Here is a 20644-nt window from a genome sequence, read left to right as displayed (position 1 = left end):
AATTTACATTTTAAAACAGCAAGTTTAAAAATTAACATAATAAATAATTAGCACACAAGCTCTTGCAGTTATCCATATTCTGAAGCAGTTTTACAGCTGTGATTCAAAAGTCTCGTGCAGATCTGTGGCAAAACAGAGGGAAATGAACCATTCTCCTGATTTTCTTGTCAATTCTACAGGTGATCCTGGCACATACTACATCCTTTCATTTTTCCATACATCCTGGAAATAAGATTTCATGTAGCACTTCAGTTTTAATTATAATCATTTTGGAAAAGCTTTACATTGCTAGGATACAGGTGTGTGTCAGTTTTCTTCTGCTCAGCGAACACATTAATCACAAAAAAAGAATGGCAGATACAAATCTGTTGTGACATGACTGAGTCACATGTGTGATGTCATGCTTGAATGCTAGGATCTCCTCCAGGATGTTTTGTGTTCAGCAGAATGAATGTGAAGAAGATGAGATCAGTACTGTGTCAGGAACCCTCCCGTTACTACAAAGCCACTTACTTCTGATAAAAGGTCACTGCACCCCAGAACCTATCCTGGAAACACAGGGCTGGACTATATTCGTAGCACTCTGAAAGGCCCCCATACACAAACACTTAGGGAAATGCTTGTGTGTGCCGGTGCTTTGCCATGACGGAGTCGTATATGTAGTGTGTGACTAAGTGAACAAAAGAAAGCACATACTCCTATTCACTCAGTCTTTAATCACTCTAGAATAATTTAGGTCAATATATCTTGTCCCTGTCAGTATTCACAGCAATGTGTACATTTGGTCTGTGATAAAATACGCCCAAGGGCAAAAAAAAACCTTAAACACCTGTGGTCTGTTCCTCTGGGTAGATTGACAGAATGTAGCTTAGAGTTATCCGTATCTTAAATTCTCATGCTGAGACACAAAACATCTATAAGACCTTCCCCAGGGTACCTGATCTTAAACCTGCTTAGATCTGAGACAATTTCTTGTACTTTTGATGATACTAACTTACACGTAAAACAGGTGGATTTTTACACATATGTTTGAGTGTGTTTTAACAATGTATATACAATGCAAGAAATGCAAAGAAATTCACACCTATACTTTATTGCTATAAAAGGTCTAGCTTCTTGAGGAAGGCCATTAACGAGACTGCATGTCAGGACATCATTCAAATAACAGGAGAGTATATCGTCTGGCTAACCCACTGATAAATCAACCTCACATTTGACAAAAAAACTGATATTCTTTCAAATTACATGCTGCATTTTGAATATCTGCCTGTAAAAAAGATGTGAAAACAATAAGAAAAAACCACCTGCTTCCAGATTAAATTGAGCCTTTTTACAGTTTTGCATCTTAAATTAAGTAAAATTATGTGAATAAATTTAAAAGACAATCCAAGGCCACACTATTCAAATCCAGTCTCGAAATCAGGTCTTTATCATCTGCTCTTATTTTCATGTCACAATCCTATGACTCACATTAAATCCAATCCCTTCTCAAACATAATATTTTACTTCAATATTACCCCCAGATATACCGTAAATAATTAAGTTTTAAATTAATCAAAGAACTATTCAGTCAGCTTTTATGCCTTTAGGACTCATTTTACCCTGGGATTTTGAACTTGATATTCAATTTGGGCTTGTACACGCTACCACTGATGCTCTCTCATTGACCTCACCGTATCTATGAAGAGTCTGTAGTGAATCAATTGGTTCTGCTTCCTCCCAGTCAAATCAGTTTGTACACAGCTCTGTTGTTAGATTGAGAGTATTCATGATGGGTCTTTGAAGATAAGGATCTGATGCCAGCCTGCTCCAACTGTCTTATTGATCATGTCTCCCAGCGAGAAACCACAGGGGGGCAAGGTTATGAAGAATAGATTAAGATTTTAATCTAACTGATGATGAGGGATAAGAGCGTTTGAATAAAAGATTCTGAAATGCCCCTTTCAAGAGCAAGACTCTGGTCTTGTGTGGTGGAATATGTTAGCTCATTGTTTTCATTTTGTTTTAGATCTGGAGATAGTCTTCATCTTTTTATAACCTCACCGAATGGCCTGGATATAGAATAGCAACGTTTTCCATCAATTATGCACTGTGGTTATAACATTACACCAACGGGAGAGGGATGAGAACAGGGCAGATCTTCCAGTCTAATCTGCTGTCCAGCAATCCACCATTTTTCATTCCATGAGGTCCAGAGCCCCCACAGCAGAACTTAACCAATTCTGTACCAAAACCTAAGGAATTCCTAGCCACAGTACTGCATAGTCCAGATTCAAACCAAATGCTACAGTATGTTACACGCATAGTTATGCCTTATGTAGTTAAAACATACTGTACAAATTGTTTCATATAGAGAACAAAAAAAATGTCAAGCTAATGTTATAGATGCCTGGAATACTGTGCTCATACTGCACACTGAACAAGAGCCTTCAATGCTTTGGACACTTGGAATCCTCCTGGAATTGTTGAGTTATTTTATTTTTTCTTGCTTTGTTCACTTTAAGTAACACCCCCTCATCATCTGTGTACTCGGAGCACATATATTGTGATTTCCATCTGGGTTTGGGTATTTTTCTTCATATAAGAAGAGTTATTGTGAACTGTGAAGCATTTTAATGTAAGATGAAAAACTGATTAATGTACAGAGTTGTGCTATGACAAAGATTGAGATGTTCTAAAAGAATTGGCACAGTTATTTTCTTGGACAACTAGGTTTTTAAAGTTTTAAACACTGTACATGAGTAGTTCCCATATACTGCATGTTCTGATGTTGCCTCTCAGCCACAGATGTATGAGTAGCAAAAAAAACTAATGCAATAACCTTGTGAACCAGATAGAGGAAAAGGTTAAACATGTGAACAGTACAGTAAGCTTAATGTTTCAAAATTAGAACCATCTCAATCTAATTTGTTTTCTCTGTACATTCCCCAGCTACTTCATGAGAAAAGTTTATTATGAAACAACAATTTAATGAAAAACAACATCAGAGAATCACGCAATTAAGACAAGAAAGCAAACAATATGAAACAGCATGAAAATAACACAGATATAAACTGCTTAAATAAAGAATTTTCTCACAGCAAGAAAGAGACAAGGAACTAATGAAGTTCCTTACAGCCACCCCCTTATTACAATATTGTCTCAAGCACCCATGCAGCAAATTTGAAAGAGGGTGGGGGGGGTTGTGAGTCCCCATGTGAATTGAGGCTTGACCACACATCACAGTAACAAGAGAAAATGACCCTTATGTGTCAAACAATCCCAGGTTTGTAAAAAACAAACTTTAAAACCTTGTGTAAATATGATGAAGTGTAGCATGATTGTTTGGGCTCTCGATTGCTTGTTTTTCATTCATCACAGGCTGGGCTGCAGAGTTTTAATCTGTACACCAGCTGCATGGAAATTTCCATTTGGCCAGCTTGTTCTTCTCAAAATATTATGATCAGTTTTGTTGTATCTACAAAGCCCAGCAGACATGATTTAAAGAACTAAGTCCAGCGATTTTCAAATGATGCATTTGAATGGCAGCAGAACAATACTTTGACCTGATTCTCAAAGAAACAACAGAGATCTTTTTGACCTTTCAGAGCACATTGGATTCTAAGCAAAGCCCCTCTCAGCAAGCAGGAAGTCATAAATTCTTCCTGTGAAAATTTCAGTGAAATGTATAAAATAAATAGAAGGGTCTTGACGTCTCCGAATATTTTAGAAATGTGTAGCAGAATCGAGAAATAACCGCAAGTGTTGATCAACGTTTGGCCCGATGGATTCTTTCTTGACCTTTAAAGCAAATGTTAAAAACTGCGGCTATTTATATCTATATATCTAAATCAGAATTTAAGACCTCCGCCGTTTTCTGCATGACTGTACTGTAACATTTCCAAGGTTCATATACAAATCAAGGTCCACTTGCTCGCATGTTATGGCAACAACGAGGCCCAGAAAAGACATGTCATATGGCAGTTACTCACTCCAGGGAACTCAATAGGAGTTGTGTCACCATGCCCTCTTTAGCAGTGAACACAACAGAACAAAACAGCCCTCCAAAAGGCACTGAAATTATGCTGAATAGATCAAAAGATCAGCCAAGACATTTCTTACAGGATTGCCATATTCATCCCAAATTTTGTGCATCATATATATAGATACAGTGTATACTCCTCTATAACTAGGCCATATAGAGCAAAGCAAATGCACGTGCTCAAGGAAGTTAACATTATGGCTACTGCCCACATTATAGGTGTTATTAAGTTGTGCAGCAACATGTGAGAAGTGGAAGAGTACAGAAAGAAATGGCAGCTGTAGCAGAGCTCTGACAGAGAAACACAAACTCAGAGAAACCATGAGTGTTCACTATAAACCCTGCTGTTGTGCTTATCAACGCCAGGGTCTATAGACTCTACCTTAAATATTTTTGTGTTGTCCAAGGACCTAGGCACTGTTTTGTCAGAAATATGCCACCGCCTCTAAAGTTGTGCAGTTCTCACTTCATCAAGCACTGCTTTTCCTAGTTGTAATCACAGGATGCCTTTGTTGTAGTGGAAATAAACTACAAATGCTGCCAAGGAAACTGGGCCCAAGAAAATCAAAAGGGGGCTGGGTAAAGTACTGCTTGTTTCTTTAAAGGGTTAAAGCAAAAGAGTTTTATTAATAAAGTAATAAAGTACTTTATTACCCAATATGTAAGCTGAAAATCAGGATTGGGGGGAAAAAAATAAAATGAAGAAGAAGAATGTAGATTATAATAACAGTCACAAAGCAAACTAAAATTCAAACAGTTTGATGGATAATAATAGTGATGAAAATGGTCAGATTCTCTTATCTGTTTGTAACATGCAGTGGTTCCCTCTACTGTGGTTCTGTCCAGAGGATGTATTCCATGCACCCATGGACTGAAATCATTTCTGAAGGAAGGGAACATTAAATAGAAGCTCCTCTTTCTGTCACTGGCTCCGAGTCTGTTTTTCTCATTTGCTGTTCCTTGGGCAGAACATCAGCGGATAAGAACAGTAGCTAATGCCATTAGTCTCAGTGCACATTTAAACCTCTTTTTTTTTTTCTTCCAATCCAAATGCCACTCCCCTAACAGTAAATGCCCGTTGAATAAAGAAGCATCTCTGCACAGAAATGGTTAGGTGTTTGGAGTTGTGTCAGCATGCTTGCTTCAAAAGGAACAAGTAGCAGTTAACTGTCACACTTTTTACTCCAATCTCACATGCTCTTTTCTTTTTTCCCCACCTTAACTCTTCCCCTCATATTTCTGATTATCTCCTTATCTCTACATAGGAAAAGCTGTGTCTTTTTTTTCCTTGAGGAATTCTATTTGTCCTTTCCTGCACTGATGCTACATGTGCTACATGTATTTATAGCATTGCTCACAGCTCATTGTTTGTTGTCCTCAGAACATGCTCTTGCTGACCAGAGCAGGTGGTAACATTTTGGATGGACTGTAGGTATTGCAAGAAACAGCAAATATCCAAGGCAATGGAGAAACCTGACAGAAAAAAACATGGCTTTGTTGTTTGTAAGATGATAATGCTAATTGTTACTCTGATCCATCTAGTTTTTTTACTTTCCTGTGCGAGCTGTAAGTCTAAGTGCTTTACAAAGTTATATTTCTTTATGCACAGAATAATGAAATAGGATTTTCGTACTGTATATGATCATAGTAAACACTAAACAGCTTCATGCATCTGTCCTTCCACATTTTCAAAGCATCACATAGACAAAAGATGGTCGCACTGATCTGACATATAGCTCTCTAATGAGTACCATATCTATCATGTGGAAAAGTTCACCGTGGTCCCAATCTTATGTATGCCTATTGCATAGCTTCATAATGCACAATGGAATTGTCTAAATAATTGTTCAAACAGGCCTGCTCATTTTAAAATCATTAATGGTGATGTAGCAGGAGCCGGCCCAGGCTCCCGCAAAGTGTACAGTTCAGGACCCTATGCAGACGTTATAATCCAAGTAATCCAAGTAATCACAAGTAAGTGGAGAAGGACATCAGAGGAGGAGATGAAGAGGATCAGGACGGGTTGACAGACAGGGGGACGTGACTAAGGTGATCCGGTGCTCGATGGCAAACTAGTTCAGGCAGTCCAATGGAATCCGGGGCGCAGTCCAAAGTCCAAAACCGGGGGATCCATCAAAGATGAAACAAACACAGTTAAAAACCCAGAACGGGCTCCAGAACAGGTATTGGGAATAAAACGAGGGTAACGGGGCCAGGCGCTCCGAGCCCCGGACTTAGATGGTCAGGACACCGTGATGAAGCCTAAGCCGTCGGGTCTCTCCTGGACCCGCTGGTAGGTGGGCTTCCGGGTGCCCGTCTCCCGATGCTGAGCCAGGAATAGCGAGAGTGCCAGGCTTAAATAAAGATGGACTAAACAGGGGGCAGGTGCACGTAACCAACTAAAATACGAAAGGGCTGGAGTGCCCTTAAGAGGAGGGATTCCGATCGTGACAGGTGAATTCATTCTACTGCCACACTGTTCACACATTACCCCGAAAGAAGGAGTGATTAAAGAGGAACTGCAACTCTATTTTATATTTGGGAGCTAGAAAGAATCAGCATTGATGAGTGCATTTCACACCACAATACATGTAAAACATTCACAATAACTTGTTAAACCTCCAATTTATCTAAAAAAATAGACACATTTTCCAGGTATGTGCAGCACCATATTCTGCGATTAAGAACAAGGCAACAAAACGTCCTGTGATGTGAAGTGGCCTTATTACATACCAAAGAAGCAGGCTTGTGAATACATCTCTTGAGATGGTTTTGCCAACAAATATTACTTACTTGTTAACTCGTAATAGGTTTATTCCATGCTGAAAAAAAGAAAAAAGAAAACACAACGTTTCGGCCGGGGAGCCTTCTTCAGGTGTGAGAGAGACAGGGCAGTAGGCAAGGTAATGTAGCGGGAGAACAAAGGCTGGGAGGGAGGAGGAGTGAGAGGCGGGAACAGGGGACAGAAAGAGAGGCCAATCAAGAGGTGTGAAGTCAGAATAGGTGTAGAGAGGTGTGAAATGAAACTTCCAATGAATGGAGAAAATTTAGAAGAACAGTAGTCTGTCGTTAAGAGAAGGGAGAATGTGTGATCCTAGCTGCAGGATAATTTTGGTTTCGGTGGTCTTTCTGATGTATGAGTTGGGAAAACCGTCTTTGAGAACACAGACGGAGAGATTAGAGTGGTCGTCGCCGTCAGAGGTGAAATGAGAAACAATGGGCTTGGAGAGATCTTTAATCTTCACAGCCCCGACGTGTTCTCTGAAGCGGTCTCCGAGACTCGGAGTAACAAATATTACTTGTTCCTTCGCAGCCTACACATGCTGACACAGCTACCCACCTGAACTAGTTGTTTACTTCTGCATGCAGATCACATTGGAACATTTCTGCGGTTATTCACTCGTACATCACATTACATCAGTCATTACAGTGACTAGTGAGCAGGAAGGACTGCATAACATTGCGATTCACACAAACTCTCCCTCTCACTACCGGCGAGACCAGAGGTTTGCGACAACATGGAGACTTTGCGCTTAATTCGAAATGTGTCCGTTTTTGTCTATACTGTCAATTAATTTATTTTGTTACAGAGATCTAATAACTGCTCTGAGAAATTAGACCTACAGTTCTCTTTTAAGGAAATTGAAACAGTGCTACAACATCTCAGTTTGGACCTGGAATTACTCTTATTTGCACGATTTGTCTCCGCTGCCTCTCTAACACGGGAGGAACATCTCCCATTCCATGAGCAAAGACCAAAATTAAAATAATGTCATCACCATTTAAAAAAAATCATAATTATCTTTATCTAACAACATTCCCACAAGTGAACACAGTGCCATCTACTGAGAAAGTGAAGTTAACAGTGTTGCCATTGAATTCCCTAAGAGTGTCTGCTAAGGAGATCAAATATTAATTATGTTATGTTTTAGATATAATTCAAACTTCCCTAAAAATGGTAATGGTTCAGTGTTAATAAAGCATGTCAGTTTAACATAATTGTGGGTAAGTGTGTCATTAATATAATATGTTAATGTCTAATTGTTGCACTGTTACAATTCTAGTTAACCAGCTACAAAAGAACTGCGGTCCTTCAGGGGGTTATTAGGAAAGCATTCATGGACTTCTCTTTGATTTGCAGGGGTTGACACCACAAATGGTCTCTGAGACATTAATTAAAGTCAATTTTTTATATTTTATTCCTGAGCACACTGCATTATTAATCACAGGGTCTCCAGCAATGTTAATTGCACAGCTTTGAGGGATCAGAATTAATTGTTGATATCAGATTTCCTCTTTAAGCTTTTCAAACGAACTGTGCTTTGGATTCACAGTGCTGGTCTGTCACATACAATACAGGAGGTTATACACCTTTCACTAACCTCCGAATTGCTAACCTCCCTTAGGTCAGGAGCAAAGCAGAGAAGGGTTTGAAAGAGTTGGTTGTGGTTGATTTAGCATGAGTTGGTCTTGATAAAAATATGTATACAGTATACTGTGATTAGAAATTGTAGCCTTATGTGTCATTGTGTGACACAGCCTTTTCCCGATACCTAAGCTAAACCATGAATACAATTTTAGATGCCTGAGAGTCATCCAGCATTACAGTGGAAATGCATCTTTCAAGACGTAATCTTGTCCCTGCGTATGAAAGCCCCTATCCTTTAGTCAAGATGTTCTGCTTGTTATTTTGTCTTCAGATTCCAGGGCAAGAACTGCTGGCGAGATTTTTTTTTAATCCACAACATGGCGAAAATGCTTTTGTTTTCTGTTTGACAATCAGCTCCAGCTTAGCTGTTCAGGGAATTCTGCACTCCCACCAGTTGTTTACCAGAAGGAAGAGACGGAGTACAGGAGGCTAATCCACGGGGAAGCTGAACCGCTAACTTTGACCTTGTTTTTGATAGAGGTATCCAGTGTCAGGGCTTCAGAACAGAAGACAAAAGGCATATTTCTTTTCTTACCCCAGTTGCTGAAAAATAACTGCCCTGGTGAAGCTGGTCCAGTAATTAAGGTGGCTATAGTTAGGTTGATTTCAGGGGTATAACGGTTCCAACAGCCCTGGAATATTTTTGTCAGGATTTTGAATATTTCCATACTCCATTGTTTATTCCTTTAAAATCCAAAGGAAGCCCAGAGTAAAAAAAAAAATATTGCTGTTCTGGAATCCGTCCAAAAAGAGCTACTTAGATAGATTCCTAGGCTTAATGGAGCGTCATAATCTGACAGGCTAAAAGAACTGAATCTTTTTTTAGTCTAGAACAGAAAAGACTACAAAGGAGACCTGACTTCAGTAGCCAAATTACTCAGTGTTTATGCAATGGACTACTTAAGTGTAAATGTAGAGGCTACATTTAAAACAGATAACAGGAGGCACTTTTTATTTAAAAGGTTGTGGAAGTCTAGAAACACCTATCCAGTCATACTGTAGAAGCTGATACCCTGGCTCCCTTCAAGAAATGTCAGGATGAGATCTTCGCATTAATTAGCTATGAGTAAACAAGTTACACGGGCTGAATCGATTCCTCTAACTGGTAATCTTTCTTTCATTCTAATGCTCTTAAAAGAAATGGATCTCCTGACTGGTTAATTTACTTTGCACGATTAAGATGCAAATGTACACAACAGAACTTATATTACCTCTTACTTGAAATTCAACTTTCTCTCTCACTAGTGTTTTCCTTCAGTAAATGAACACTCCAGAAATCATTTCTAATGGATATCGAAAAACAGCCATCCATTTTCTAATCTTTCTGTCACAGGGGAGCCACATCCTATCCCAGCAAGCTTCAAGGCAGCAGGGCAAACCAATGGGCCTCCATGCCACCCAGCATAAATACAGTACTTTCAAAAACTCAACATAATACACAACGAACTGAAAAATAGATAGGAAATATATCGCAAGCAACCTGAACATCAGAAGAACTTACAAAGTTATTTGCTGAAAAATGAAAATGTTTTCTCATGGCATGTGCACTGACATTTTATTGAACACACATTATAGATATAAACTCATTAAGCTGATGAATATTTTAATACAAATCAAACCTTTCGTACTCTATTATTATGAAATGTTCTGCAAATAATTGATCACTAATGGCAAATTCATTCACATACAAAAGCCAGAACAAACTGCTACAATTCCCCAAAGAACCGTGACCTTCAACCTTAGCATACTGTACTGAGGAGTTATATTTTCTTAACTTTACTCTGACTTGTGAAAACAAGGCATAAGTTAAACAGATGTGGTGGAACGAGGCTTGGTTTTTCTGCAATGAGGTAGCTTTTATTCACTCAGAAAAGGCAGTCCAAACTGGTCTGGACAAAAGTTGGTATTTGGAATGCCACACACAATTTGTTATGTAAGTGAAAACTGATCATGTTCTAATATTACAAATTTTGCTATGTGCTAAACAATATTTAATATAATTTTACAGCCTAACATTGGTAATATGAAGCCTGACCTGTCTTCAATGCATTTAGGATCTTTATTAAAGAAAACAAAACCTGCTCAGCTGGTTTTATGAGCTTCTTGTAGAAAATGTTATTTTGCTTTTGGTAAACAGGAGTATAGGCTCGTACATTCCTTTCTGGAAAGGTATTCCCCCTTTGCTTAGACATGGTATTTTTGGTTTTGTTTTGTTGGATTTTATTTTAAAAAGAACTATACATTGTGATAAATAACCAAAAAAGTAATAAATAAACACTTCCAATCATAGCTCACTTTAGTTTTTCAGCTCACCATGAGTACTCGGCTACAAACTATTTTAATCACAGCCCTTAATCTGTGGATATTAAGAACTGTCAAATTGAAATGGCCATTCAGAGCACTAGTTTACAGCAGAAAATGTGTACAACTAGTGGTTTAAATTCTGTTGTGTAAACTTATCTTTTTTTGCGTTATCTTTTTTTAAAATGATGTGTAAACTGGGGATCACACTTAGTTCCTGTGTTCCAGCTTATCCCTTGTTCTGTGAACCAATGACCCTCCATTGGTCATCCTGCAGCTGCCTTCACTTGTGATTTTTTACAATGCTACTTTCCCACCTGTGCAGACGGATTGGCTTGTAAACTCAACCGACTAAGAGTGAGAGGGATGAGATGAGACTGTCTCTTACCCACTATTCCTACCATGGTTTCTTAGCCTAGAAACTTTTAATCTTAGAATCAAATTTCTAGATAAAAATATTTTTTTGTGTCTCCACCCATAAAAATGTACACTGCAAATGTTTCTAAGTGATATTTCTTCATGCACCCATTCGTTGTTTTTTTTAAACTGCCTTGTGGTACAAAAGTTTATTTCCACTAAAACAAGATAGAAACAGCTGTGAACAAAGCAAAGCAAAGGGCGTTCAGATCTAGGAAGGAAGTGCCACACTACAATCGGAACATCAGTGGAAGCAGAGCACCTCTAAAGGTTAAAAAAGGCAGATGCTTGGCTTTGTGGGATACACCGAGGCGATGCGCTGTGGACAAATTGTGCCGATTGTGAGAGAGAGAGAGGCTTGGCCTTGTGGGATACACTGAGGCGAGGCGCTGTGGACAAATTGTGCCAGTGGCAAGAGAGAGAGTGAGGCTTGGCTTTGTGGGATACACTGAGGCGATGCGCTGTGGACAAATTGTGCCGGAGGCGAGAGAGAGTGAGGCTTGGCCTTGTGGGATACACTGAGGCGAGGCGCTGTGGACAAATTGTGCCTGAGGCGAGAGAGAGTGAGGCTTGGCCTTGTGGGATACACTGAGGCGAGGCGCTGTGGACAAATTGTGCCAGTGGCGAGAGAGAGAGTGAGGCTTGGCCTTCTGGGATACATTGAGGCGATGCGCTGCGGACAAATTGTGCCGGTGGCGAGAGAGAGAGTGAGGCTTGGCCTTGTGGGATACACTGAGGCGATGCGCTGCGGACAAATTGTGCCGATTGTGAGAGAGAGAGTGATCCTGCTTTCTCTCCCTAAGTGCATAGCCTCCCTGAGTCACAACAAAGACTCCCTCTCATCTGCTTTCAATCGAAGTGTTTTTTTACCTCACAGGCTCATTAAAGGTTCTCTGGTCCACCATGTAAGCCTCCCTGTCCCACTGCTGATTTATGAGATAAAAGCACAGCCCCAGATGTTGTCCTTGGCCTCTCAAAGACACCCATCAGGGAAGGTTAAGGGAAAGTATCAAAGTTAAGTCTGTGGGATTGTGACAATTACACATTCGTGAAGAAGAACAGCAAGTGCCAAAGCCATGGTAGACCAATGGATCCATGGAATTTTAACAACCCAGCATGCATTTTTTTTTATTTCTATACTTTTTAAGCAATTCAGATACATTCAATTCTGAATTTGAAAACTGCTCATACTACTACTTTAAGTGGTACCAAAGAGGAAACCACTGGATATTAAATAAATCCCAAATTCAAGGCAGCAAAACCAATGACAGATTTTATTTGTGTTTAAATATAAACTCATTCAACAGGACAGTAAGGTTTCAGACCAGTTAATATAGAAAGGCATGCTCCTCTGGAGAGAAAATGCTTGTCACACAAATAGCTAATCCCTTGTTTTCTTCTGGTCCATGTCTGTTCTGTCTTTTGCTCCTGCACAGCAGCTTGTAAGTGGCTCAAGGGATGTATATGGTCAAGCGCTGCTGATAAAAGAGAATATCCAATTCGCCAGGGAAGTAAAAGAATCAGAGGAACAGCTGGAACACGGTGCCTTACGGACCTTCCTCATAGGAGAGCTAGTCTCACTGATATAGCTCAGGAAGGTTGTCCGATTTGGTTAAAAAATAAGCAACTTCTTTTCAAAACACACTAAAGCAGATGGAAATGAAATACAGGGTCTCGATCAAAACTGTGCCAAAAAGTACTAAAAACATACAGACGGTTATAAGCACAGCAACAGTGTAGAGGGTAAGAAGTCCAAAAGATTATAAAAATACACAACGAAATGGAAAAAAAATGAAAATATTGAATTTCATTTTGAATCTCTCTTCAGGAAATGCCTCTTTGGAGTGGGGATGGAATGTCCTGAGGCCAGAATGCAGGAACCAACCTCTAATTTGGAAAAACAGGTGATGCGGGGGAATGCAAAGAATTAGATTTGAGCAGAGCTAAAAATGCCTGGGATTTATCCCTTATGAAAAAATTATATGCTATCATATTTTCTTGATCCATCTGTGATCACTTTTTCACTCTGTGGTTTTAAGTGCCTTGTAATACATGGACTGCAATTACAATCTGAACTCCAATTTAAAAACAAAAACGCGAGAAAACAGACACTAAAAAGTTTCCTTTTGAGAGAATTACCCACAAAGGCAATGAATAGATTTTTTGCCAGTTTTAAACATTGCTGTTACATCAAGGAAATTTGAATGATTCTGATTCATTATTTGCTAAGTTTGATTTATCAGTGGTAGTTATTTTACAGTGTGAACTTATTTTTTATTGGTATTTACATTTAGGCTTCAAATGTGGGTACTTTGTCCAAATACAGCATTAAAAAAACTGAGTATTAATAAAAGTGTTCCAATACAAATAACATTAACTCCCAATTCCAATGCGCTGCTGTGAGGCCAGCATCTACAAGTATCATGAACTGGCTAATAGAAAGCTTAGAGTATAGATAAGGGATGAAAGCTCAAACTGGGGTAATGTCATTACCAGAGTGCCAGAGGGAACTCTTTAAGGACCATTGATGTTCCTGATTCATGCTAATAATCTAGATAACTTGTAATCTAGTCAAATCTGCAAATGATAGCAAAGCAGAAAAGATAACAAAAACTTCACAATCTTGAAAGAAAATACAAAAGGATTTAGAATTCAAATACCTGGTGGGTGACCTTTAATGTAGATTAGTACATGCAGTTTACTACATGCAGGTAGTAAAAAACACACTATAAATATGAAGTAGGAAAGACTGAGCTTGAAGCAAAGCTTGAACAAACTTCATGTTGACAAAATACTGTCGTCTTATACACAATGTGGTGAGGCCATAAAAAAGAGAAACAGAATGTCAGGAGATATGGTTAAAAGTGCAAAATTTACTGTAAATTAAGAGATATCATATTAAAAATGTACAATGCAGTAGTGTGATCCCATTTCAAATATGTTATCATATTTATCAAATATATTGATATTTGTTGTATATATAAAATAATAGAATTGCTATATAAAATAATAGAATTGCTATATAAAATAATGTAATTGCTACCGTATATAAAATACATGATATTTTGGCTACTAAGTTATAAAAAAACTATTGCAGCTCTGGAATCTGTCTTGAGAAGAGCAATTAGGTACATTCCCCAATTCAAAGAAATGTCCTACATTGACAGAATAAAAGAGCTAGATCTCTTACGTAATGAACAAACTCAATTACAATATTGAACTACAGTTTATATAGTATTTTTTACAAAAGCAATCTTCTTAAAGCACTTTACAATTCAAGTGTTCAAAACCCCTTGGAGACAGTCACAAAATCAGCACTGTAGATTCCTTCAGAATTAACGTGGAAACATGAACCAGAGGGTGCAAATTGAAATTAAGGGGCAGACCAAACTTGACCTGTCTGTTAATGAAGACAGCAGGAGGCATTACTTTGCACAAAGGGCTGGGGGAGTCTGGAACAAGCTACTCAGTGTTCTTATAACACTGTTGCTTTCTGATATTTAATTAAATGTAATATCCAACATGTCTTACAAGGACACGTATATTATCTTTAATCCATTCATCCATTTTCTAAGTGCTTCTTATGATTCAGGGTTGCAGGTCGGTTGAAGTCTATCCAGACAAGCAACAAGGCGGGACGCCAAGCCATCACAGGGCAGACACAAACACAGATGCTCCCATCTCACACCATAAGCCAAGTAACTGACCAGTATGTTTTTGGAGGAACCTGGAGCTTCCAGAGGAAACTGAGTACATACAAACTCCACACAGACAGCATCCCAGGCCTGGAACTGGACCCAGGCCCTCAGCACTGCGAGGCAGCAATGATAACCAATGAGCCACGTACAGGTACAGTACCACCCATCCCGCTGTAATCTGTTATCTGTAAAACATAAAATCATATTTTGGAGTATGTTGCTTATAGGATGGAGCCAACCGATTCTGTGTTCTGCTATTTTTATGGACTATATGTATACACTTGTAATTCCCCAATAATACTGGACCTGCAGTTTAAAACTAAAATTGACACCGTAACCTTACTTCTTTTGTTTACCTGAAAGGTGAAAGTGTGAGCCTGGTGTGAGTGCATCTTTGCCTCTAAAATCTTGAACAAAATCATCTGGATTTAATAACCCATGTCCGAGAAAAAAAAACAACAACTTTCACCGAGAACTCTGTCAGTCAGCGAAGGGGCCATCTGGTTCACAACCTTTAGTTGTTTTCTTGTTAAACAGAGGTATGTGTGTGTGTTTGGGGATGAGGGGGTGGGAGGGTGACAGCAGAGGAGTATTTTGATAAATTCTTCTGTTTGAGTAGGCACCAGAACATGGAATGTGCGTTGAGAGCACAGAATGTTCAGATACAAACAACATGCAGTGGACAGGATCAATTGAACATTATAAGCCCCAACAATGTACCTCTATGGTTCCTGATCTTTTGCCATATAACATGATACTTTTTGAAACATTAGGAATCCCAGCGACCTTTATGACCTGCAAGCTGGGTGTCAATATTAGTCTTGCTAAGTAGTGCCAATCAAAAGAAAGTTGAAGAGTTGAAAAGTTTGAAGATTGCCCCCAGCCCTTGGACCTGTAAATTAAAGACAAAAGAAAATGAAGAATGGCTCTCTTGAGCAGTCTTCTAATGAAATCAGAGACTGTCTGTGGAATTGTCTGTGATCTTTGTTGGCAGCACAACATGATGTTTTCATTTGTTTTAAGCAGCTCAGCACTGGAAATGAACAATAATGTGATGAGCAAATAAGCGTCATTTGTTGAATATGTAAAATGTACAAAAATAAACATGATTTTTTATTAAGGTGAAGTCTTAGCTTTAAAGAAGAAAAAACATGCTGTTACCACAGGAGGTAGTCTTATCTGTTGTAGAAGAAAAATGACCAAAAAAATGACTGTAAGATTCCCGTCAGTCTTGCTAGGAATTATTGCAGTGCTACTTTTAGAAAAAAAGATAAAACATTTTTAAAATGTGGCTTACTCAGTATCAAAATACCCAGGCCAAGGATAAGCTGTGCTGATAAGACCTTGTACATTTCTGTTGAACAAATCATAAAGGCGGAACATTTAATCATGAAATGTGTGCAACGTGTAGTACATACTACTCCCATGATTAACAAAATGATACGTCTAAATTTGATGTTGTTTGAGGTTTTTCTTCATTTCTTTCCACTGAGAACAGCCCTCTGTAGTCAGAGTCAGCTGTGTGTAACCAGCAGCTGTAACCAGCAGTGGGAGTGAATATCTGTGTATCAGTGTTTAGTTTAGGTTAACTTATTTCGAAGTTCACAAATCACATTAGCTACATCAGAGAAAAAAACATCTACATATAGATTAATCCAGTGTTCATATGGAAAACAGAATTTTTGATCAATTAAAAAGTGATCTTCATTATCTATGAGGATACTACTATTTAAAAAATACTTCAGCAGTTGTGACAAAAGAAAAGAAAAAATGCACAATCCCCTTTTTAGTGACTTCTACACACCCTTTGTATCTTCATGGACGCTGGAGTTTCAAAATTAAGCAGGATAAACAGTTTTCTTCCGTAAACAGCTGATCCTTGATCGCCTCATGTCAACACAAATCTATTACTCCTGCTCAAAAGATGCACAAGAATTGGTGTTGCCATGGCAGCTCTGTCTCCGTAGTATCATAAGGATCTGCACCAGTATCGAAAATCAAGACATTTTGCGAGACAGAAAACTGTAAGCTCTTAAAAGTTACCATCTGTTATTTTCCATCACAAAATAAACACCCCTGTCCAAAAGAAAATAAACTTCAGTGTATCTGCCTCTCAATTTACACCTAAGGGACATTTTCAACTTTTAAGTTTAAAAAGAACAACATAGACTGAAACACCAATAAAAATCCAGAATCAAAAACAGAATAAAAAGGAGGTTCTGATCCTGTCCGGTAAGCAATTCAATTGGTACTGTACCTTCTGTATACTCTTTCCATAATATTTTAAGTACAATGAGTCTCCATTGTGTTCACAGGCGCATCAGAAAAATCTACAAACTGAAAAGGATTTACCTAATTGATTTTTATTGGCTTTAATCTTTATCACTTTATCACTACAAGAATATTAGTATTCACAGTCACATTGTGTAGCATACCCTTGATACTACAATGCTAAATCTGATACAGGCGGAAAGAATGGATTTCATAAAGCATGCCAGTAAGATGTCAGATAAATTACACAGATATAAGCTTTCTCTTCATTGTCTGAAACTAAATAATAGGGCCCATTATGTATGCTATATCTGTGTAATGTTCCTTTCATGTTTACATTACTTATGTTTCATTACATCATTTAATATGGGTCAGTCAATTGTTTAATTATAATAACTGCACTGTCTTACTAATGTTGACACCAGCTGAACAGCACCGAAATATGCTTTAATCGCAGTTTTCTTTTGTTGGCTTTTTCTGTTGTTTTTAAAATAATTACTGCCAATTAGTCAAAATTAGTATTTTCCACAATAATACTAGCTTTTCATCTTATAGCAATGTTGTGTGCAGAAATTCCACAACCGTTTTTTACATTCATTGTGCTGCAAGACACATGCACAGTAGTGGCCTAATTTTTGTTGTCATTATCCGGTAATCAACTGCAGTCCCTTTTGGGAACTAATGGCACTGTAAGCCAACCTGGTATGTTTGAGAAGAAAAGGGATGCTGCTGGTTACACAGTCTAGAAAAACAATGGCAGGCAGTCTACAATATAAATCACTCAATTATTCTACTGCCTCCCCAGAACACAAGCTAATCCTTTTAGTTGTGCTGAAGGCCACATTACCTCTGTCTACAGCACTTCAAATATCCAACCAAGTTCCGCCCCAGAAATGTGGGGATAAAACAAAGGGAAAACGAACAATCTAGGGTCCATCATTGCACGCAATGGAATGCCAAGGATATGAGTTTAATCCTTCCATAAGTTACATTTTATTAAACATGGTGAGTCCATATATTGGACCCGCTTGTTGAATCTTCCCTCATATGAAATCCCATGACTTCAAAGGAACCGGAGGTACAGTCATGGCACATCTGTGTCTTCAAGCCTCTGGTTAAAGCCAGCACTGCAAATATTACATGTAATCCTCTGCCTTTTTTAATTTTATGCATGCAGGGTTAAGCACCCATCACAGTAGGGAAGTCATATGAGTTCATGACACTTGGAATGTTCTGCTGCAGAGGCAGCCATTGTGTTATAAGCCCCGTGGCTGTTTTATCTTCTGTGTTATCTTGCGCCTCTTCTGTTGCTAAACAGAATCGTGTAAATCATCTAAATAACAAAGCCCATGATTGCGAACCTGAAAGCGTCTTGTGTGCTAGACCGCAGATTCGTTACAGACGAGCGTCTTAACCTCAACAGGTTCACACATCTGGGCAAGAGGAGAAACAGCGATGGACAACAGCCACGTGTGGAGTTCAATCACAGCCTGCAGAAGGATGTGAACAAGCCCAATGAGAAATTAACTTCTGCTCTCAAACATCAGGAGCACTGGGTGAAAAGTGTACATTCTAAATTGCCATCAGGGGTCCTTTCAATCTCATTCAGACGTGCTTCTGATTTCCCCTGTGACCAGCTCTAATAACTACCAGTGACAGCAAAAGCTAGAATCCAAGGTCAAACATCTTCCCAGCAGCCGCCCTCTGGACTGTAGGTGGTCAGTGCCCACCCATGCAAAATACCGCTGACACAGCCGTGAAGTTACTCCAAGACTTCTTTTTCCCTTGGAGCCCACCCTCAAGAAGAAGGGCGAACAGAGAAGGACGGGAACCACAACCTTCAAAGCGTTTCTGAAACAAAACGGTTGAGTGCTCCATCAACACCACACTCAATCCTTCAGGTGTCATCAAAGGTTCAAACGTCCCTCAAACGCCCGAATCACCTGGTGATTCTTTTGCAATGCATTAAGAAAAGAATAATGCAACAATATAAGAACAATTCCAATGATTACTGTCAATCTTTCTACACTGTAAGACTGGATATGTCATTTAAATACCACCATCATAAGACAATACAATCAATACAAGTTAATCCTTTCAGTTGAAAGATAAACTTAAGGCTTGACAGTCAATTTGAGACTATTCAGAGAATTGCACATGTTCACAGCGAATAAGCATTTAAATACATTCTTGTCCAAAGAATTTTAACAGTTCAATTGTATAAATCAGAGTGTAATTTGTTTGGGTTGGTACTCAAGAACTTTTTATGGGTAAAATGCTTAGTCTTAGTTCAATAGTAAGACATTTGTTTCAAGTTCAGAAATCCTGTGCAGACTTCAAATGTCTCTTGAAAAAACACTGCAGATTGAAGATACTTTGTTCTTCAAACCAGGATACAACAATAAATCAATAAATGCTATGAAACTCTTGATTTACAGAGATAAAAGGATATACACAGTGTACACCGACTATGCTTTCAAATAGCGCCATCAGTAATATAAAGAAATCATTAGCTCTACTAAACAGTCTGTACAGGTCAACACCTTTCAATTTAATTTTCTTTTTATAATTTATGGCATTACGCAGTAAACTCTTTCTGGTATTTTCCTTCATCTGTCTTTCTGTCTCGAGACACAAAAGAGCTAAGCAGCATGAAGCCAAGCAAAACCTGTTCCAGCTTTATCCAAACTTGGCCTTTGCTCATCAATCCCATCTTCGCTTAACTGGTTTCATATGATACGGAGTCCAGATGCGAGCTGTTCTTGCTCACCTGCAGGCAAGGAATACAGATTCTAAGTCTTTGGAGACTGAAACATGCTGCCTAGGCACCTGCACTGCCTCCTGCTGTCAGGATCCAGCCACTGCAAACCAAAGCGCTACTGTCTGCTCCCGAGCTACTCAGCATCTTCTGTTTCCAGTTCCACCCTATTGCAATCAACTGTTACTGATTCTGCAACACTGAGCAACAATTCAGTGCCTCACAATGTTCTTCATCATCCCTTGCTGTGCTGGAAAAAGCTACCACTTATCATCAGGACTCTGCTGTCTCTCACCACTTCCGAAGCCTGTTTGTTCAGCCCCTGTTCTTCAAAGTGTTTTCTTAAACAACTCAGTCCTTACGTACTACAAATCCTGGTAATTGCAATGATTTTCTGAAGAGTATTGGATTATAAAAAAGTGGGAAGGGGCGGCTTTGCTGCTGACCCGGCACTTTGCTTATCTGTGTATGTTTTTTACATTTTATAGTTTTTTTTTACAGTTTTCAGGGTGTTTCAAATTGTTTCATTCAAGCGGTGTCGCAATTAAAGGAGGAGACATAATGGGACTCATGCATTGTGATTGTGTTTCTTTTATTATGTTGCTCCATAATATTGAAAGCCGTCCTGGATAATAGTGTCTGCCAGGAACCCTTTTACTGATAAGAAATTATAATAATTAAAGAGATGGCACAAAGTCAGTCCATGCAATTTCGTTCAACAGACGTTTTTTATAGTCTAAAGCATGTCT

At 38.8% G+C, this 20644-nt stretch overlaps 1 long non-coding RNA gene across 1 annotated transcript in view; it reads left to right on the top strand.

Annotated features, from left to right (window-relative positions):
* LOC148676845 (uncharacterized) overlaps positions 1 to 15074 on the top strand; it is a 28395-nt gene extending 13321 nt beyond the window's left edge. The window contains exons 2-3 of the long non-coding RNA XR_015928731.1: positions 12997 to 13072; positions 14761 to 15074. This is a non-coding gene — a long non-coding RNA (uncharacterized LOC148676845). The remainder of the gene's footprint in view (positions 1 to 12996; positions 13073 to 14760) is intronic.
* The last annotated feature ends 5570 nt before the right edge of the window (positions 15075 to 20644 follow it).

Source organism: Lepisosteus platostomus, chromosome 2 (genome assembly GCF_059453375.1).
Source record: "Lepisosteus platostomus isolate fLepPlt1 chromosome 2, fLepPlt1.hap1, whole genome shotgun sequence".
Classification (NCBI taxonomy): Eukaryota; Metazoa; Chordata; class Actinopteri; order Semionotiformes; family Lepisosteidae; genus Lepisosteus; species Lepisosteus platostomus.
This window is presented reverse-complemented; position numbering and strand designations above follow the sequence as displayed.